The 20,450-nt window shown below is 41.7% G+C and overlaps 1 protein-coding gene across 7 annotated transcripts in view; it reads right to left on the reverse strand.

The window, feature by feature from the left end:
• SSBP2 (single stranded DNA binding protein 2) overlaps nucleotides 1-20,450 on the reverse strand; it is a 787,338-nt gene that overhangs the window by 574,684 nt on the left and 192,204 nt on the right. The window lies entirely within an intron of this gene.

Raw genomic sequence — 20,450 nt, forward strand, 5'->3', positions numbered from 1 at the left:
AAATCATATTTTGAGGAGTGCAGTACAGAGCGTAGGCCGCGCGCTCAGTCATAGGAAGGAGTGTGTGGAAATCCCCCTCAAAATCATGAAAGCGTGGGCTACCTTAAAGCTGCTCCGAGGGCGAATATACCCCGATATTTAAACTGTGGCTGCTGAAAATCTTTAAAATTGGGTGCGCGTGAAATGTACACAGTGAATTGCAATAGTTGGGCAGAGAGAGTAATAAAGGCCTTTCACTCTCCCCACCACTGATAAAATATATTAAATAAAAAAAAGATAGAAAGCAAATTTTTCAATATCACATGTACCTTCTAAAAAGCCATATAGATTCTGAAGGGGCACTCCTGAAAACGAGGGTGAAAAAACTGTGCCTCTTGCCGAATAATGTCCCTATACAATGTCTAATACGCCATAGGTGATAGACGAAGCTCAAAAAAGGCAACTTCACATGAACTATCATTTTTCAGGGCATCTTTTTTCACTTCAACATTTCAACTCCTTTCTTATTTTCCTCTTGTCCATTTCAAAAACAGTCCCAGCCTTATCTTACGAACGAAAAACGTATTGAAAGAGAAAAACCAAATGATATTTAAAAGACAAAAGAAATCACACATTACAATTCGAACCGTAGATAACAGAGCTGGATAGATTTGTGGGCTCATTCAGCTGCGTTATTCATCAGGTTACACAGACGGTAAAGGTGTGGACTGCAGACAGATTACACCAATCAAACAAGGGTAGAGATCTCAAACAGCAGCAATGAACAATAATCAGTTTTAAATAAGCATTTGGAAGTGCGGTCTGTCCCCAGATGACAGCTTGTCACTTTATGAATAAACATACATTTTGCTGTCAAATACAATATTTTCCTTTAGGACACAAACTCCATTCCACCAAAACAAAACCTCCTTCTAATCTTCATCAGAAGTATCATATTTTCCTCAACATAACAAGTTTGGCCCCCGAACATCAGTTTGTCGTTTGAATGAAGCACCAACCTGTACTATTGCCACACGTGCATACGTGCTGTCTCGCATCCTGACAAAATCACTATCTCAGTCCATGGAACTCTCAATATACCAAGAATTACCACTATTATGCAACGACCAATATTACACCATGGCTGGGCACAAACCTGCCACGGATTCACACACTATGCCAAGATTTAGCCCTAATGCTCTGGGATCAGCATTATAGCAGCATTGAACACTATAATACCACGATACACACAAGATGCCAAGACTTACACTATTATGCCAAGGCCTGCAATATAGGAGGGGTGAAAATCATAATGCCATAGATATATGCCAGAAATTACCACCAGTATACCAGGAGTGGGCACACCATAATCACATCATCTAAAACACACACACACGAAAACACAGTTTCAGGTCTCATCTCACACATGTACTCAGTAAAGAACCTTTGATGAGCCAAGCATGTTCCACCAGTCCACCACGCATGCAGCATGATGTAATGGGTGAAGCCGGACACGAAGGATACAGCAAGAAAACACATGAATGGGAGAGAAAATGTAGTTTCCTGATGTCAGCTGGAGAGGGATACAAATCCCCCCCCCCCCCCCTTGCCCCCCCCGGGGAATACTCTACGGCCCTCAGACTGAATTTTTGTGGCATGGTTTGGTATGGTGGGTGGAGTGGGGGGGATTGTTCCCCGTGGGTAAAGTATCTTGAAGGATGGGTATGTAATACATAGCAATGTACATGGTTGGAGGCCTTCAGGCCGTCCTGAGGCATTTTAGGAATGTATTGACGAATATACTACATTATATACAGGTTTGCACAGGATGCCTGCATGGTCTCCTCTGCCCTATATATACTTATTGTGATTCATGCAGATTGTAACTCATTGCTCCTTCTCATGGAAAATCTTAATAAAGTGTGTTTAAAAAAAAAAAAATGTAGGAGACCTGAAAAAGGACCACACTTGGAAGAGTCATTAAAAAGGACCTCAGATGCAAAACAATAGAAAGGTCAGGAAAATCTATCTAAAATCATGCTCTCCAGAGCTAGTAGGTAGAGTTTACAGGGCACACCAAGTTAATTGGCTAGGTCTAATGTTCCAAGTAAAGAGTCCCAATCTACTCTCATCGAGGCCGTTAGCCGAGAGGGTATGAAATAGGGGACTGTTTATTCTAATGCTTGAGTGATAGTGGCTTGTTGTTCATGTAGGGTGTGAAATTCCGATCACTCGATGCTCAGGACATATTGTTTAGGGTCAAGGATAAGTTTTCATGTTTTTTTTGTCCACTTGACAAGCAGGTTAACCATGTTTAGCACAAACCCTTTGTCTGAATTTTTCCAGTACCACAGTATGCATCAGTGAAAGAAGACAGTCTGCCACCAAAGCAAGGGTTGTATCTATATGTACAAGTCGTTCAAACTTGTTTATTACTGCAAAGCCTTTACTATTAGGGCAAGCATCCTAAGGAAATGTAGTGAGAGTTGTGATCTTAGTTTGCATTACTGACAGTGATGGCAGATGTCACACTGCCGCTCTTCACGGCAGGTCCACCCCACAAGAGCCTACGACCCGCCCTAAAGGTAGGGTGCCGCTGCAACCAACACCATGTTCAGCCCCAAGTCTGACTCTTTATGGAAGGCCGCAGAGCTGCAACCTAACACCTCAATGTTTGGTGACAGTTGTATCCATCATGGCTACCCCTGAAGTGATGCCAACTCATATGGGTTAACTTCGACACTTATCTCATTTTCTGCAGAGAAGTATACAGTTCTCCTACTACCTCAAACAGCTGTCCGTCACGCATTATTGCTGTGCCCTCGTAGGCCGGGAATACTTTATCCAGCCCCAAGAGGACAATAATTGCTATAAAACTCTCGATGCACTGAACTAGTGCAACACATACATTTGTCATAACATAGCAGGTATCCTCTTGTGTATTTAGCATGTGACTTTCCTGAAGAAGGCGTTCCGCCAAAACATGTGTGGATATTTGAATTCAAGCCACACGAAGACACATCAGTACCATACAGGCGTGTAATGCATTTGAAGAAAGATTGTAGTTTTCCTTTGCATATAGCATCTTGTGTAGAACATTCCACAGATAACACGTTTTAATGATTTATTCTGTACTCTGCCCCTTAATGTGTGTGGTCTTAAAATGAATGTTTATGCAAAAGGTGCATGTTTGAACTATTTAACCCCTTGAGTGCCCATGACGAGATGGTCTCGTCATGGGCCGCGGTTGCGCTGTGCCCATGACGAGACTATCTCGTCATGAACCCCGCCCGCTAATTCAACGCCCGGCACAGGGCGGGGAAAGGGCGGGGCACACAAGGGGTTAAAGACTTCTCAACTCAATATTGATATACAAGTCTGATTGTTTGATAAACATTATTGCCATTATTTTTGATATATTGATCATTGATTGTTCATTATTAATACATTCTCATAACCATACACGCTGTATTGATGCTTCTTTCTGCCCTAGTATGCATACATTCATAACGTGAGTTGTTTAGAAATATTATTGTAGCCCAAGTTTCTGCACACTGATTACCGACAGTGATTACAGTATTTAAACATATTTGCAAACCTTATTCATTTTAGGCTATTTACAATGAGTACTTCCTGATTATGTGCAACATGCATAACCTTGAAAGACTATTAATGATCACTTGCTTTCAAAATAAAATTTACACAAAAAATTGCAACTTACGAAAAAAACTTTTGTTAAACTACTGTGCAACTTTACTATTTCTACGAGTGATCATTCAGAAATACGTTTGATGCACGCCAAAAGTGTAATAATAGACAATCAACGTAGAACATTATGGGCAATATGAAAATAAATAAGGGGTCCGAGTACTATATAAAGTCACAAAAATGCACCGCAGGTATATTGGTGCAGATTTATAACATTCAGAAATCAGCAAGAGTTTCCGGTAGTAGGCATATAAACAGTGCACCTAGTATTCCTTTGTGAATTTCATTTTCGTATGAGCAAATACACACACGTATTATTTGTTCACATGAAAATCTTCCTTGCACCTGTGGGTATGCCCAGACTTACTGGGTAGTCCAAACTTGCAGCTACTGCGTCCCACCTACTCTGAGGCTGTGTATATGGATTTGCATTGTCGTGGCAAAACCTTAGAACCCAAACCCGAATATAAAAGGAGCTCTCGCATGAGAGCACTCACTTAATATGTCACCTCACCGTACGGCACCAAAAGGCTAGTGGATTTTTCTTTTAACTGGAGATTTGAGGTAACCATTCCCTTGGACAAACAGTGATTTCATAAAATGTCAAACACCTGTGTTCATATGATTACCACTAAATTTAAGGGCACTCAGACTTTTCAGCTCTCTAGAACTGAACATGAACATTGGTATGGACAAATTTAACAAAATAAATTTCCTGCACAATTACAGTTTACTCAGGAGTGATCAATTTTGTCCACTATTATTGCAATGATTATGGAGTTAAGGTGCAAATGTCTGTAGTAGTTCATGCACAATATCTGTAGATGTTCTGCAACACATTTAGTGAACGTGCAACACCTGTGGTTAGTTTGCTTTTGTTTTTCCACTGAGCGTATATTCTAGATTGGATGTATACAAGTTACATGAATCATAACAGTGGACTTTATTCATTTGTTATTTAGAGTTTTTGTAATGCATGACTAAATACCCAATTGTGGCTTCCAAGAAATTGGTCTGTGGGTACATAAAGGTACAGTAGTCACAAGGTAGTGTTTTGTAGAGCCTGGTGGGGGGAACCAGGTAATAAAGCAGCAGGTACTGCTTCTAGTAAGATGAGAGCTTACTCAGGATGCACACCAACTAATAACTCTGGTAGACCAGTGTGAGTTGTTACAATACATCAGCAGTGCGCCCCTTTTAAAAGACAATGATGGTGGGATGCAGACTCGGAGACTGTGTTTAAATGGAGTTAAATGGTAGAAAACGACCAAAGAGTACAAACATTATCCACAGGTTTGTAAGAAAACTAATTTTCTAGTCCAAGGTAAAGGGAAGCATTTAGAGGGGCCAAAGATAGGAATTTAGTTCAGTCACTGTTGAGACAGGCAGTCTGCATTTAATACTGAGGTCATGAAAGGCAGTGATGCAGGTTGCTGTGGTTGTCAGGTTCATCAAATGTGACATCGTGTATACATGAGACTTCATGAAGACAGAAGGAGGACTCGTGTATGTTTGAATACTAGTGTCAAAGCAGAGTCCTGGGAAAGATCACAGTTTAGGATGGGCCCAGTTTAACATGAGGGGGATCATTTTTGATGGAATGACACAAACCTCAACAGCACAGTTCCTCTGACGTGGGTTTGTGTGGACAATCTTTTGATCAGCACCAAATAGTCGATGGTGGTAAAGTACAGCGGAGAGGTCCAACAGGATCAATACACAGTGGTGCACTTGGTCACATAAGTGGACTAGCTCTTCTCCGATGTTTAGAAGAGTGGTCTCCATAGCCTGATGATGGGGTCTGAAACTGGAGTGGTCTGCCTTCCAGGTGGGCAGGATTTCGGTGGGCATTACCTGCTTCACTTGCCTTTGCCACACACTCCACAGTGTATTTCTTTAAGACAGTGGCGATAATTGCATGTTAGGGGGCCCAAAGGAGGACTCCGCTCGAAAGGGAGGAACTTGCTAGGCTAGTACTGATCAGCTGCAGGTTATTTTAACATGGTATATTTAAGTCCTAGGAAAGGGGATGTGAGCCCTTTCTCATGTCAAGAGGTTAGAGAGGTTAAGGTACTGGAGGGATTCCAATTTATTACTTATAAACAAAGTGCATCCCAGTCTGTATATGTCAAACATGCGGGGCACAAGTCTCTTCAGGTGGTACACCGTCTGTTAAAAGGCAGGAAAGGAAAGAATTCCCATGACCCTAAAACCAACAGGTTACCTACTCTATGGCCCCAAGGGGTCCTGGGCTTTCACCATGGAGGTGAAACTGGTCACCCTGATTAAAGCCCCGGACCCCTTAGGGCCATGGAGTAGGGCTGAAACATGTTGGGTTTTAGGGTCATAGGACCACTGTATCCACAATACCCAACAGTTTTCTCTTTTTAATGTTCCCAACAACTCTGTTAATAAAGGGGTACCTTGGAGTAGTTTGGAGGACTTTTAATCTTTATGTCCCCGGGTCTACTTCTCTTAAGTGCTCCCTGAAACACAGTTGTGTCATATGGCCTTTAGTAGACATGATGAACCCGATGGTGAAGCATGACACTATTCGTGTGAGGGTTATATAAAGAAAAGGAATTCTTCTCTTTCCCATTAATAAAATGCAAGGACTGAAATCCTTTAAAGATCAAAAGTACATCCTATCATAGCCATAAAAATACAGATGAAAAAGCTTCAAGCTATGTTTTTAAGAAGGAAGGCTAGTAATTAAGTGCAATAGTAAAATATTTTTTGATGAATAAATTCTCTTGGGGTGTAATTATAGGGGGTCCTCGTTATGCAACTCTGTGACACTGATGGCACTAAATTGGATATTGATTAAAATTATTTACTTATATACTGTTCCCAGTTGTTTAGGAGGATGTATCACTTTACAAACCTAGAAGTAAAATGATAAACATTGGTGCAGAGATCAAAACAACCTGAAAAAAGATGAATTAAAAAAAAATACAAAATGCACAAGGAATCAAAATACATAAAAGAATTGTATATTTCAAACATATTTTTCAAGTTAGCTTTGGAGACACCAGAACCGACACTTTACCCATGGTAAGAGCATTCCAAAATACAGTTCCTTGAAAGAAGAGCTTTTGTCAACCTTGCAAGGATAATTCAGTCCCTCAGAAGTTGGCCATGTGACGTGTAAGTTACAAACAGATCCCCGCTTTAGGGTCTAGCTATCTTACAATTGGTAACGTACCGAATTTAGCAGGTCATTTGATTCTACTTAAAGAGCTCACGCTAAGTCCTTGAACATGACATTCTTTTGTACTGTCAATTAGGCTTTCCACAACTTTGTACCACCGTTTCGGAGACCCAAATTTGAAAATATACTCCTTCCCGCTCTACAAAAAAAGTGGGTACTTTGAACTCCTGCTGAAAGTCTCCAATTTTTGTTTGGAAGCAGATCTTTAGGAGTGTAGAATGCTTTACTTCAGTGAGGCTGGATATATATCTACAAAAAGAATACTTAGTCAAACAGGCCAGGTAGCGTAAATCTGGCACTTCTGTGATATTAGTTGAGCTTTTCTCTCCTCGGTCCCTCTCCATATCCCAGTAGCCAGCACAAAGAGACATGAAGAAATAAATCAGTTTGGCTACTGGAGCCCAACTGGCTATGCTCTGTGATGTTAAAAATACACTATGTGTGAATTGTTTGCCATGTGTTATTGGTACAGCATATTCGCTAGACGAAACATTGAGCAGGAAGTAGGTTTTAGAAGGCACATTTATGGAACAGCATTTCCTTAGGGTATAAGCTGGCATAAATATTACTAATTTTATATCACATCCATGGTGAGCCAAGAAAAGTTTTTGAAATTAAATGGCAAGATCATAGACATTTTAATTTCCCCAATAGGAAGTAAAAATTACAAATTGGTTATTCCTATTGAGAGAATTTTACATTCCTGCAAGTTTTCTTCTTTTGTTTGTTTTTTCGCACTCTGCCCCTCACTGACACTCATTGAGGCTATTATAACAAACGTGCTTGTCTTGAGAACACTCCCGCTCCTTCCCGGTTGGGAAGTTGTAGCCCACATTGGGTACCATGCGGTCCCCTTGTGTTTGGAGGAACCCTTTTATGAAGCATGTTACCCTTGGGTGAGTGAGGGTTTTCGTCCATATAAAGGCTATGCCCACCTATTTTTATTTTTTCTAGCAAAGCTGTCCTACACATAGTGTGAGTTAAATATTAGTGGAAAAGTGTAGGTGAGCTGTAATATCTGAGATTTACAGACTTCCCTTTTGACACTTGTTGTGTGATATATTATAGTACAACCACTGGGTTGTGGGTGGATTCTTTAGCTTTTTCCTCACATTGCACTTTATTACTTAAATGGTCTACATAGGTGCAAATAAAATACTTTTGAATAGACATCATGACGGACAATACTGGTTTATCTTTTGATGACGACATGGTAAAAGCCATTCTACAAACACCGAGCATCCTTGATACCCAGATCACACAGACACTAGCTCTTACGGAGGAGTGGACTAAATTGACAAACCTTAAAAAACAACACATACGTACAGCTTTACATGCGGCCATTCTAACAGAGTATCTACGTGCCAATATTGCACCACAAGGCCTCGTTGTTTCAAATGCTCCTAGATTATTTCTGGGGAACAAGGTCTTTAAAATTAATTGGTCCAAGATAGCTTGGAAATGCTCGAGGGATTGGTTGGTTTTACTAAACAATACGACCAAAGAGACTGCTGATGATCTTGTCATTGAAATACAAACTCTAGAGAATCAACTGAAGAGTTCAGTCCAAATCACCTTTTATAAGAAACGATTGGAAGAGATCACAAAAAACACTTAACGACACAAAATAAGATCTCAATAAGTACAAGGTGAATAAACTCAAGAAAGATATGGATAGGTTTACCCAAGAAAAAATCTATCCACACAGCTGATGACTATGCCACCCAACAAGTGAAGAAGAAGAATCGTTGAGGAGCTAAAGGTTGGTGTCATAATACTGATGAATGGACATCTAATTCGGATGATTGAAGCCAGTCTGGGGATTCGGGATCTAGTGATTCAGACTCTTCATTCAAAGGTAGACCAACGAGAGGTAGAGGCAATCTTCCATCAATGAATCAACAGATGCCTTGGTGGCCACCGCAACCGTGGCCTTTTCATCCTCAACCCTTCCAACCACATCCTTTTGGCGCACCTGGCTATCCACAGCCTTTTTTTGGCCAGGGCTGGGGATGCAGAGGTCGAAGAACAAACAAAGGGCGGGCACAGGAACCACTAGTGTCTCATGTACAATGGGACCCAACGCTTGAACAACAAATAACAAGGAGCATGACAGGGGCATCGACCAGTGCAACAATGACTTAGTTGTAAACTTGAGCCAAAAAAGCCTGACTAGTAAGGAACTGCAGGTCCTTGAGAAAGGTCTAGGCTTTTTGCCAAAATGTATGGGAGATGACTTTAAAATACATCAAGAGCTTTTTGCATTTTTTTGCAAAATACGTCTTTCTTTTGTGACAACCAACAACCAACTTTAATTGAGAACAGTACCAATACAGGTTTAAGGAATAAATCAACTTTTTTACCAACACTTCAACAAGTACCCTCAGAAGTAGCTACTTTTGAGAAGGCTGTCATTAAAGATTTCACTCAAAATAAGAAACTGGCAAAATGCCCCTTCTTTAATCTTTCAAAAGAAGAACTTCAGTCAGTGCATGCATTAAGCTCAGACCCTGATATTGTTGTGAAACCAGCAGATAAGGGCGGCGCCATAGTAGTGATGGATACTACTATGTACCGTAATGAATGCCTACGCCAACTACAAGACACAAAATACTATAAACCCATCACTCGAGATCCAACTTTGAGATTACAAAGGACGATTAGTACAATGGTCAGTAAAGCAGCTAAATCCTGATGGATTACATAAGGGGAATCAGAATTAGTGATTACGAAACAGCCTAGAGGTGCTGCTTATTATATCCTGCCCAAGATACATAAGAACCTAAAACCCCCTCCGGGCAGGCCCATTGTATCGGGCATTGGCTCCATTTTAGAACCTTTGTCCCAATTTGTAGACTGGTTCCTGAGGCCTATAGTGGCACAAATGCCATCATACTTACAGGACACGAAGCATGTATTGACCTTCCTTACGACCATACAATTTGGTCCTAACAAACACATTTTAGCCTCTTTTGATGTTGAGGCATTATATACTAATATTCCTCCGGAAGATACCCTGAGGACTATTGAACAATTGCTGACTTTACATCCACGATCGGATCAGACACCGACATCATTTGTTATGGAGTGTGCCAACCTTGCCATGAGAGAGAATTTTTGCTCTTTCGAGAATCAACTGTATTGGCAGGTGTCTGGCACTTCAATGGGCAGTACCTGTGCTACTTCAATGGTGAATCTCTTATATGCACTGGTTTGAGGAGACATTCATATATCATGCAAGTAACCCCTTCCACAGAAACTTGGTTCTGTGGAAGAGGTATATCGATGATATTTTGTTAATTTGGCTGGGTGATCAAGATACTCCGGATGGATTTTCCATCCGGTTGAATTCATTAAATGTAAATTTGAAGTTCACTCATGAATCGAGTAAAGAGTCCCTACCGTTTTTGGATTTACCTCTTTATCCTAAAGCTGGTCAAATCTATACTGAACTTGATCAGAAACCTATGGCTCGCAACTCTCCGTTGAATTACCAAAGTTTCCATACGCGTGCTTTGCGCGATAATCTGCCGGTGGGTCAATTTCTATGGCTAAGGAGAAATTGCACAGAGCTCATCAAATATCGTCAAGATGCTGAAAACTTGAGTAACAATCTACAGGCACGACAATATCCAACCTCCCTCATACGACGAGCTAACAAGAGGGCCAGAAATAACCGAGATGCTCTGTTAGAATCACATCCTAAACCCCCCTCAGAACAATTGGTCTGTGTGAGTACTTTCTGTCACTTGAGCGAAATCGTTAAGAAATCTGTCAATTCAAACTGGAATATTCTTAATACAGGCAAAAAAAGCTGTAAAAAACCTTTATTTGCCTTTAAACGAGCCGCAAATCTAGGTGATATGTTAGTGCACACCAGACCTAGACAATCACGGAGCACAGATGTGCCTCGGGCCATCTGGACAGGACAATCAGTACGTGGTCATTTTCCATGTGGTGTGTGTGTGGTATGCAATCTCACCACGCGCACTACTCAATTGGATTTGGGGCTGAGAACACCGTGGATTTTGTCTCAACATACAAACTGTATCTCAGACGCTTTGGTGTATCTCATTCAATGCCCGTGTAAGTTAAAGTATGTTGGGATGACTACACGGAAAGTGAAAACACGAATAATAGAACATAAGAGCTCCATTAAACGCAAAAAATCCAAGAAAATTTTTGGGACACGGTTCATACAGAGGAAGACATGAGATGGGTTGTTTTAGATATAAACCACACTACCATAGACATATGGGACCTCTGGAAACAATCTTATTATTTCACCCTGAACAACGATGGGTATTTAGACTGGCTAATCACCATACTGGGTTGAATGATGAGATTCCCTGGTGCAGTGTATAACATATCTACTGACTTTAGACATTAAAGTAGGATTAGAATAGAGATGCATATTGTTATCTGCTTTTTGACCAACGACTGTCTTCACGTTTTGGACAGATCAAGACAACTAAGGTGGTTGTAAATACAGGCTGCACTTGTGCATGAAAAGCACTCTTTTGTATATGGTGGATTATGACATCACCTCTTTATACCACTGCAGAGTATGCTATACGCACCTATTCGTGGAGATACTATAACACTTTGGTCATGAGAATCTATACCTACCTGCGCTACTTTAATATGTTTTTAGGGGGCACAGCCTAACCTTGTTTGTAGTTCTGACAAGTAGATACATCTGTTGATGAATTGCTTGGGCCATATTTTTAGTGGTGATTGATGAAGTATTCTTTATTCACCCCTCAAGATTTATCTACGAAGTGATTCAGTAGAAATCGCTATTCGCTTAAAATCACCATGGTTACTGTTTTAAATACACAACAATGACGACATATGCGTAGCGTCTACTCTCTCTTGACTTCCGACACATGCGCAGTACTACCAAAAACTCTACTTCCGTAGTTTAATATCAGGGACCTTGTAGAAATCGCCATTATTGTAAAAATCACCATGGTTACCGTATTCAAGACAACAGTGACGACATATGCGTAGCGTTTACACGCTTTTTTGACGTCTTTGACGCATGTGCAGCACTCGCAAAGAACTCCACTTGCGTAGTTAAATATTCGGCGTGGAGATTTACATATTGCTCCCGTCCAGAGAAGGCGCGAGTTGCATTTACGCAGGTGAGAAAATATACTTAGACGTTCTATGCTATAAGCGATAGTTAAAACTTTTTAAAGCCATCCTTTCTAATCACTCTATTGAATTGTTGATTAGCATGTTTACACGTATACTTAAAGACTGGGAGGTAGCATTTTGGTTTATACACTTTGGTCATAATGGTGATCAGCCAGTGCTAGATACTAGAAAGTAGCGGTAGAAATAATGATTCTGAAGCATGATAATTTCTATAAATGCTCAAATAAGCAGGGTACTACCTCAACCTTAATGAATTGATATATAGATGGCTTGTACTCTGTGTCGTCTCAATAACTACCAGTAAAATATGTCTTATTTCATATATTCTTAAGATCGGCACACGATGCGACTCTGGATTTAGGTAGAGTCAAAATACTAAACAGATACATTAGGTAAGAAATTATACCTTTTGAGTGCAACACACTTTGTGGTGGTAGCCTTACATTGCATTGATTACACCTTTTTGTTTTGTTTCACTTTAGGACTTCTGACCTACCGAATTGAAGTACAATTGAAATGTATGGTTGGTCCAGAATATTTTCCTAAAATGTTTATACTTTGTTATTTTACACATGATTGAGCAGAGTGACTAGAGATTGGTCCTGATGAATGCCCCTGAACACTGGATTGTCAACTAGGGAAGAAACATGTTGACCCACAGGGTAAGATCCATAACCCTGTTTCACGTTGCCATTTTAATTTCCCCAATAGGAAGTAAAAATTAAAAATTGGTGATTCCTATTGAGAGAATTTTATATTCCTGCACGTTTTCTTCTTTGTTTGTGTTTTCGCACTCTGCCTCTCACTGACACTCATTGAGGCTATTATAACAAATGTGCTTATCTTGAGAACACTCCCGCTCCTTCCCGGTCGGGAAGTTGTAGCCCACATTGGGTACCTTGAGGTCAATTTGTGTTTGGAGGAACCCTATGATGAAGCATGTCACCCTTGGGTGAGTGAGGGTTTTCGTCCATATAAAGGCTATGCCCACCTATTTTTATTTTTTTCTAGCAAAGCTGTCCTACACATAGTGCGAGTTAAATAAAGATCATAGACTGAACATGCGTACTTTACTTTTCAAATGAATTAAAGTGCATGTAGGTGATGGAACTAGGGGGTCGAACCAATATCTAAGCTGCAAGAACCCAAATCCTAATGCAGACAGGCTAAACAAGATTGTATGTGGTGAACGTTGTTGAATTCAGCTCTAGCCCAATAAGTCAAACAGAGCTAAATCTGACTCTGACCTATCCTTCTCTCAAGTAAATGAATTGATTAAAGAAGCTGCAACTACCCGTGCCTCACAAGATGCTGCTAGCGCAGCAAATAAATTAGATGGGAATGGACTGCAATGGTTTAAGCTATACTATTGCAATGTAGTCTATAAAGACCTATTCAAAATGTTAATTCACTGACCACAGAGTGCAGAACCAGAGGCCTGAAGCAGTATTTTCTTTTGCAGTCGCAAAGCGTGCAATTTGCAAAATCACAGACTTTGCAAACACAAAACTTTTGCAAAGTACTTAATTTGTTTTTCAAACTCTTAAAATACCTTTTGCAACTCATTCTGCACTGCAAAGAATAGGGCAAATTAAAGGCATCCCCCTGCTCTGGAATTCACAATGAAATTTATCAATGGTTTGTGACCATATCGATTAACAAACCATTGGGAAGTTTCCGACAGCCAAGTCGGGGTAGTAACTGATTTGCAATGGGACTGTTGACCCTGCGGGACAGATTCCCAAACATGAAACATGTTTATTAAAGCAGCATGTGTACCTTTAATGGAATCGTGAATTTAAAAATATATATATATGTTTCCCATTTGGCAAATTATTTTCTGCCCCCTGCAGGCAATCATCCATGTATTGGAAGCAATGCTTAGGGTTGTGCAATGTAGAACAAGTATAATAAAGATGAAGAATGCAGGTTATGTCTCAATTTTAAGAAACAAAAAATATCTGGTCTGCCCTGAAGGTACACCACTGCCTCTGGGTTAAAGCCAAGATTGAATTTAATGTATTTTGAACCACGCTCAAAGAATTCTGGTACGAAGGTACAAACTATACTGCAGTTATTAGTGCAGGGCCGGACAGGCCTATCTGCCGCTCTGGCATTTTCCCAGAAGGATTTACTGCCATGACCCATACATGCTCACAAAGCTCCTTTCCAGTCATGGTATCCTACAGCGTAGGGTGGATTTTTAATTTCCTGCCAGTACTGATTTTGGTTTCTAGACCAGTCCTAAATCAGCACTCCATTTTACTACAGCTAGGAATCCACCCCCAAAGGTTTTGAAGCGCTAAACACGATATGCATATGTAATATACTCAACATAAACTACAGAAATACCAGCAATAACATTCAGGATCACAATTTTAGCATAAATTTGGCTGAAGAACTAGTAATAGACAATAGTAATAACAGACACCTCTTCTATTCCGGTCTGCCCAATGACTCCGCAATGTGCATAAACTATGGATGAACGAGACACGCTTCATCCCAGTCTATAGCAAACCTCATACTACTGCAGCCGTATGTGCCTGCCTTTCAGGGCAAGAAGTTGATTTGATGAAGACCATGTATTACTGGACATCTTGCTTTGCCTCCACAGCAAAGTCGGGAAAGAAGGAAAAGAACGCCTAAATGAGAGGTCGTTTTCATATTTCTGAATTCAAGGGGGGGGGGGGTCCCTTTAGTATAGTAAGAGATGTTCCCTGCTAATTGAGGCTTTCCTCTCTAGAAAACGCAATACTGAAAATGACTCAATCTTACAAGTAAGCAAATACAGATAACAATCCAAGGCTGTATCTGTTGGTAAACCGATTCATTGCTTTAGTCATAGACAGACTTTTTCTCACAAACTTTATTGGGTTTCAAATGACACAGAAGTAACAAGTATCATTACATGTATAAATGTACAGAGTGGTGTTCAGTCCCTACAAGACGGTCTCATGTATACATACCGTACAGGTATGAACTAAATCTACGTTTCTAACATAGTGTTCCACAGAAGTGTGTGGTGATGTCAATTTTCTAAATATACCTGTCCCCCCCACCAATAACATGACATTTATCTGTTCAAGCGTGTCTTATTGCAGCATATTAGGGGGCAAGCAGGACGATTAGCGATTGTACTCTTGGTTCTGTAGTTAGCAGGAACTTTGCTGGCAATGGGACTCAAAAGTCGGTCCCGGCAGTCATGCCGGCCTAGGTGGTTCCCAACCGTGGACGCCCCTATGCGACATGTGGCAGGTCCAACCTATCACACAGCTAAGGAGTTATAGCGACTCTCCCCTTTGTGCATATCAATATTCAACATTATGGCATTTCAAGGTCCTTGAAGGATTCCATCAGTGTATCCTATTCCATCACTCTGTCGTTTCCACAACCCGTGATATTCTTCAAGCACCCCCCTTAATGTGTTTGGGGAGCGGGTGTAGGCCCAGTATACAGCTCTCAACTGAGCGCCAGTGGGTTCCAACTGCTACCTCCTCCAGTGTGGTGTCGATCAGTGCCCAGTAAAAACATAATGTGGAGCAGGCCCATAGCATGTGCATCAGGTCAGCATCTTGTTCAGGACATCTGGGGCATGTTGAGGAGACATTTGAGAAGATAGTATGGAGCCTATGTGATGCAAGGTATGCCCGATGCACAATAGAGTATTGTATAAATTTGAATCTAGAGTTGCAGGACATTTTCTTGGAGAATTCAAGGAGGAAGGTCCATTCCTGATCTCTGAGGTCTGTACCCACATCCGCCTTCCACCGGGTTTCCAAGGAGCCAGAGAAATTGCTAGACGCCCACGGAGCCCTTGGTATAAACACAGTAGGAGATGCCTGCCATTGCCCATAATATGCATTGGCTGTGTGAATTAATGTGTGGGTGTCTCAATCCAGCCTGGTGACCAGTGTCGTCGGATGTATCGTATGATATTCACATGTGTTAGAAACAATGAGCCCGGGAGACCCTGCTCGTTTATAAAGTCTGTGTGACTCGGAGTACTGTCCCCAAATAGTGCCTTCACCGTGAAGTCGTAGGCAGACTCGGCTTTTTAAAAAAATACCCAGAATAGAGTACTGCTTTCATAGGTGTGTGATCCAACACAGACTAGATAGAGTCCTAGTGCAGTGGTTCAACTGAAGGACAAGCCACAGGTAAGCCAGGGGTATTTATCTTTCTCCTTCGTTATGCTGCTTGGCAAATAAGAAAAACAAGCGGAATCTCGCAAAGAGAAGAGCAGTTGCAAAACTCTGTGTGCATCTTTCCATGACCTTCAGAGTAAACTACATGCCATATGATGGGAGAATCTTATATAATGTCTTGTTAAACTATTTTATTGACTCTACTAAAGTATGGATCCTGTTCTGAACCATTTTTGCGTCTAGGGAAGGCCTGTAATATTTACAGGAAATAGAATGTTGTGCTTTTCTTACATGTGCGTTCGTTGTATAGTGAACTTTAAGACATATTTTTATGCATGTAGTCTGCTGAAAAGAGTTATGCTAATATTGAAGACAACAATATAATTCAGAAGGATTATTTGTGGTTTAGTTTATTAGTTGATCGTGTTTCCAGTGCATTACTATCATTGAGTATATGAGGCGTTCTCCCTTTCCACCTTATCCCATTCCTCTAATCCACCTCTAAAGAATGTAGATTTCATAATGTTTTTTCAAGAATGTATGTATGTGAAGGGCGTGGTTGAGTCAGTTGGAGGAGGCTGGTGGCTGAGGAGTCAACGGGCAACCTTTGTTCACTAAGAATAACTACTTCTGCTTGGAACAATACTGCGTGGTGTGGTCACTCTATATTGCCATTTCACTTACCTTGTTTCTAGAAAGACTTAATATTTAGGAGAACGTAGGTTTATTAGGTGATGTGTACACTTAAAAAGGAAATTTTATTGAACAGATTGAAACAGAATATAATTACGCTTTCGGGAGACAACATGGTAAAAAGCATTGTCCTTTCTTGTAAATTTAGAGACTGAAGGAGGTAACACCTTTCGTTGAGTCGCAGCCCAGGATCACAGAATTTGTCTTAGTGTAGGGTGACCAGACATCCCGGATTTCCCCAGACGGTCCCGGTTTTTGAGAAGTGTCCCGGTGTCCTGACACTTTTCTCCAAATTGAATAAATGTCCCGGTTTCTGGATAGTGCCTGGGTTATTTAAAGAAAGGTCCCGGTTTTTAAGGGAGGGTCGGGTAAACCTGCACGTTAATCAGCGTTATGCAGGTTCACATTTCGACCGGCACTTTAGAAACGAAGTTCACTTCTTTAAACTCTCCTGCTGTGCAGCTTCTCCTCATTTAAGCAGCACAGCAGGATTTAACGAGGTGTGAATCAGGGCTGCAGAGGCCATAGAGCAAGGCCAGGCCCAGCAGCAGCCGGACCCTAGAGCTCTTCGCAGAACGGGAGGTAATGTGAAAACACTTTTTTTAAATATATATATATACACATATACACACACATACATATATACATTTAATGTTAGATATATTTGTATATAAGAAGCCCTGAAACCTCATTGGACATTTAGTCCTATTTCTATGTCTGTGCCAGTCCCGGTTTTTCATTCTGAAAATCTGGTCACCCTATCCTAGTGTAGCACTAGGACAAATTGAGTGATCCAGGGCAACAACAATAAAAAGTGTACATCAATGTACCTGTACCTCATTGTCCCCAAGTGAAGCATGTGGGTGCACAGGCAATACAATTCACCTTTATTCCAATATACTTCAATAGAGCAGTGTATTGAGCCTCAGTTTTTTAAACATTTTAAGTAGCATATGTTTACATATCTATTGCATTGTGTACATGATGGCTCTTTCGAGGACAACTCTTAGAGGCAAGCCAGACGCCTGGCTTGGCTCTCCATAGCAATTCAGTTTCAAGGGTTGTCCACTTCTGTCAGTTGTTGACACATTTCTAAAATTGAGTTTTGTGGGGGAATGGTGGGTAAAGGGACTTCGGGGGTCTACTCAGGCTCTTTAGAGTGGTGGGGCCCAGGGAAGAGAGGCAGGAGGGGGGCTTCTTAGGCATTTAGAGATAGAACACGATCATAGGGCCTCTCTTCCTTTAGATAAGTGACAAGCCTGACCCTAGCAGTAGGTGTATGAATCTCAGGTATGTGGAGGCTTAGTGGCACAGTAGTTAGTGTCTAGTGGTTAGTGAGATAAGGGATTATGTATGAACAGGTGCAGATGGTTATAGAAGGGCTCCAGGAAGCAGGGAAAAAGGACAGACTAGTCACCGGTGTGTTGGACAAGCTTCGGTTCCTCGTTGTGCCGGTCCTGTCAGGAGACCTGTGGAGGGAGTAGTGGCAGCGGTGCTCGCATGCGCCGCTCGGTGTTTGAAATGTCCAAAGGTGGCAGTAAAAAGGTCGATAGTAAAGGGCAGCGAAAGTGGTGCAGGACTGCGGCAGACCCAGACCCAGACCGCATTGTGCCTCCTTAGTACCGGCGGGGCGGAGGCAGTAAAATCAAAAATAAAAACCCCTCACTGTGGTGGTGGCTTGCGCCGGGTACTGACATGATGTGATGAGTTATGCATCGCGCGGTGATGCATCGGTCACATGGTGCGGTCCTCGCGCATCCGACTGTGTTGGTTCTCTTTGTATATGTTCAAAGATGGGTTCTGTGAGACTCGAATGAGACGAGTCAGTTACCGTTTGGATCTTGATTGTAAAAGGGATACTCCGTGTCATGGGTGGAGTACGATCAATAAACTTCCGTTTACAATCCACCTTTGTTCGTATGGATTAATGTGCTTACTTCATTTGGCGACGATGCGCAGTAAGTCATCTGCTGCTGGTGGTGGCCTGGAGCCTTGGAATCCGAGATGAAGGTGAAGCAGGCTGTGGTGCACATAATCTGCTGGCCAGCTTTAAGATGGTGGAGCAGGAGATAGAGCGCTGCAGGCACGAGTGGTGAGAAAGGGGGATGAGTGGGAAGAAACTCAATTAGATCATAAGGGGGATGAGGAGGAGTTGAAAGAAAAAGGTTAGTGATGCGTGTAGATGGGGTGGGCAACGAGAAGATTGGCAATAGACGGCAGGGCATGTATGGAGTCAGACTGCTGTTCCAAACAGTGCAAAGGAGACCAGGTGCTGGAGCACAGACAAACAAGAGCCTGGAGCTGGAACAGCGGACGAGGTGGAACCAAAGGTGCGGATGGCTTCGGAGCAGGTATAGTGCCATCAAAGAAGGGGGAGTTGCACTAGCATACGACTGGGGGTGTGGGGATAAGGGGGAAGGGCAGAGTGGTAAGTAAGCAGAGGAAAGGTAAACACGCTGGGAACAAGTGTGACAACAGATGAGGTCATCGTGGTCCGTGACGGTAAGAAAAGCAGCAGGGGTACTGGATGGGTCGAATAAAGAGGATTGTAAGAAAGAGAAAGGAACTCCCATAAGTGGCATTACAAAGCTTTTAGGGGTGCATTTGATGACATTCACAAAAGAAAAGATTTGGAAGGGGAACTATTTGAAGATTTCAAGCTGTTGCATAGAAAAGTGGGGGCCAAAAAAGGGCCAAAAGAAGAGTATGGAGTTTTCTAGAATGTCGAAAGCGCCCATCAACATTGAAAATTGGACAGCAGCATTGTTGATCTATGCGAGCGAGCATTCATTTTGAAAACTTTCCAAAGTATAGTGTGGCATTATTTACGTACATAGTTGTGATCAAGAAGACTAATAACTTTTCGTGGGTTAGCCTTAAGTACAAGGAGGAATTTAGAGATAGATTAGCGTAAGGCGTGAATAGTAAGTAGGAGGAGTTGGATATGGATATGCGGCTCCAGCAGATGGCGTTCACTAGGCGAATGCCTAGGACATATACTGCGCGTGGTCTTCCTCTGATCTTTTGGCCCTTCCAAGGGTGTTCCATCAAGGGAGGTGTTGGAAGTGGACAGCATGTGAAGGAAGGAGCCTGTTGGGTCTTTAAAAAACGTCTGCAAATATAAGTACAAGTGCTCAAAAGGTGGAGAAAAACATTGGGTCGCGCACTGCTTCGAGAACACAGGGGGAGTGGGCCCAGGTACAACAGGAGGGACTATCAGGCACATGGAGAATGGAGGTGGGGTGGTCAGAGTCAGTTTGGGAATAGCTTGTACGCCAGTTACATTGAACAGACATATGTTTTGGTGGTAGTTATCCTTTAGTTGAGTCTGCAAAGAAGTTAACAAGTGGTTTTTAAGTTGGTATATGAAGGCCCTAGGAAAAGGGTATGGGAAGGGAATCTATATTCTGCCAAGGTGCAACAGGCTGTAGTGCAAGACAAATTGGACAAGTTAAGGAAGGGAGGATAGAGGGCCCTCTCCCAGATTGGCTCTTAAAACACCTCATAATATATCCCATTGGTTTGCACCCCAAAAAAAAGAGAGGGGTCAG

The sequence above is a fragment of the Triturus cristatus genome, chromosome 2_1, assembly GCF_964204655.1.
Source record: "Triturus cristatus chromosome 2_1, aTriCri1.1, whole genome shotgun sequence".
NCBI lineage: Eukaryota > Metazoa > Chordata > Amphibia > Caudata > Salamandridae > Triturus > Triturus cristatus.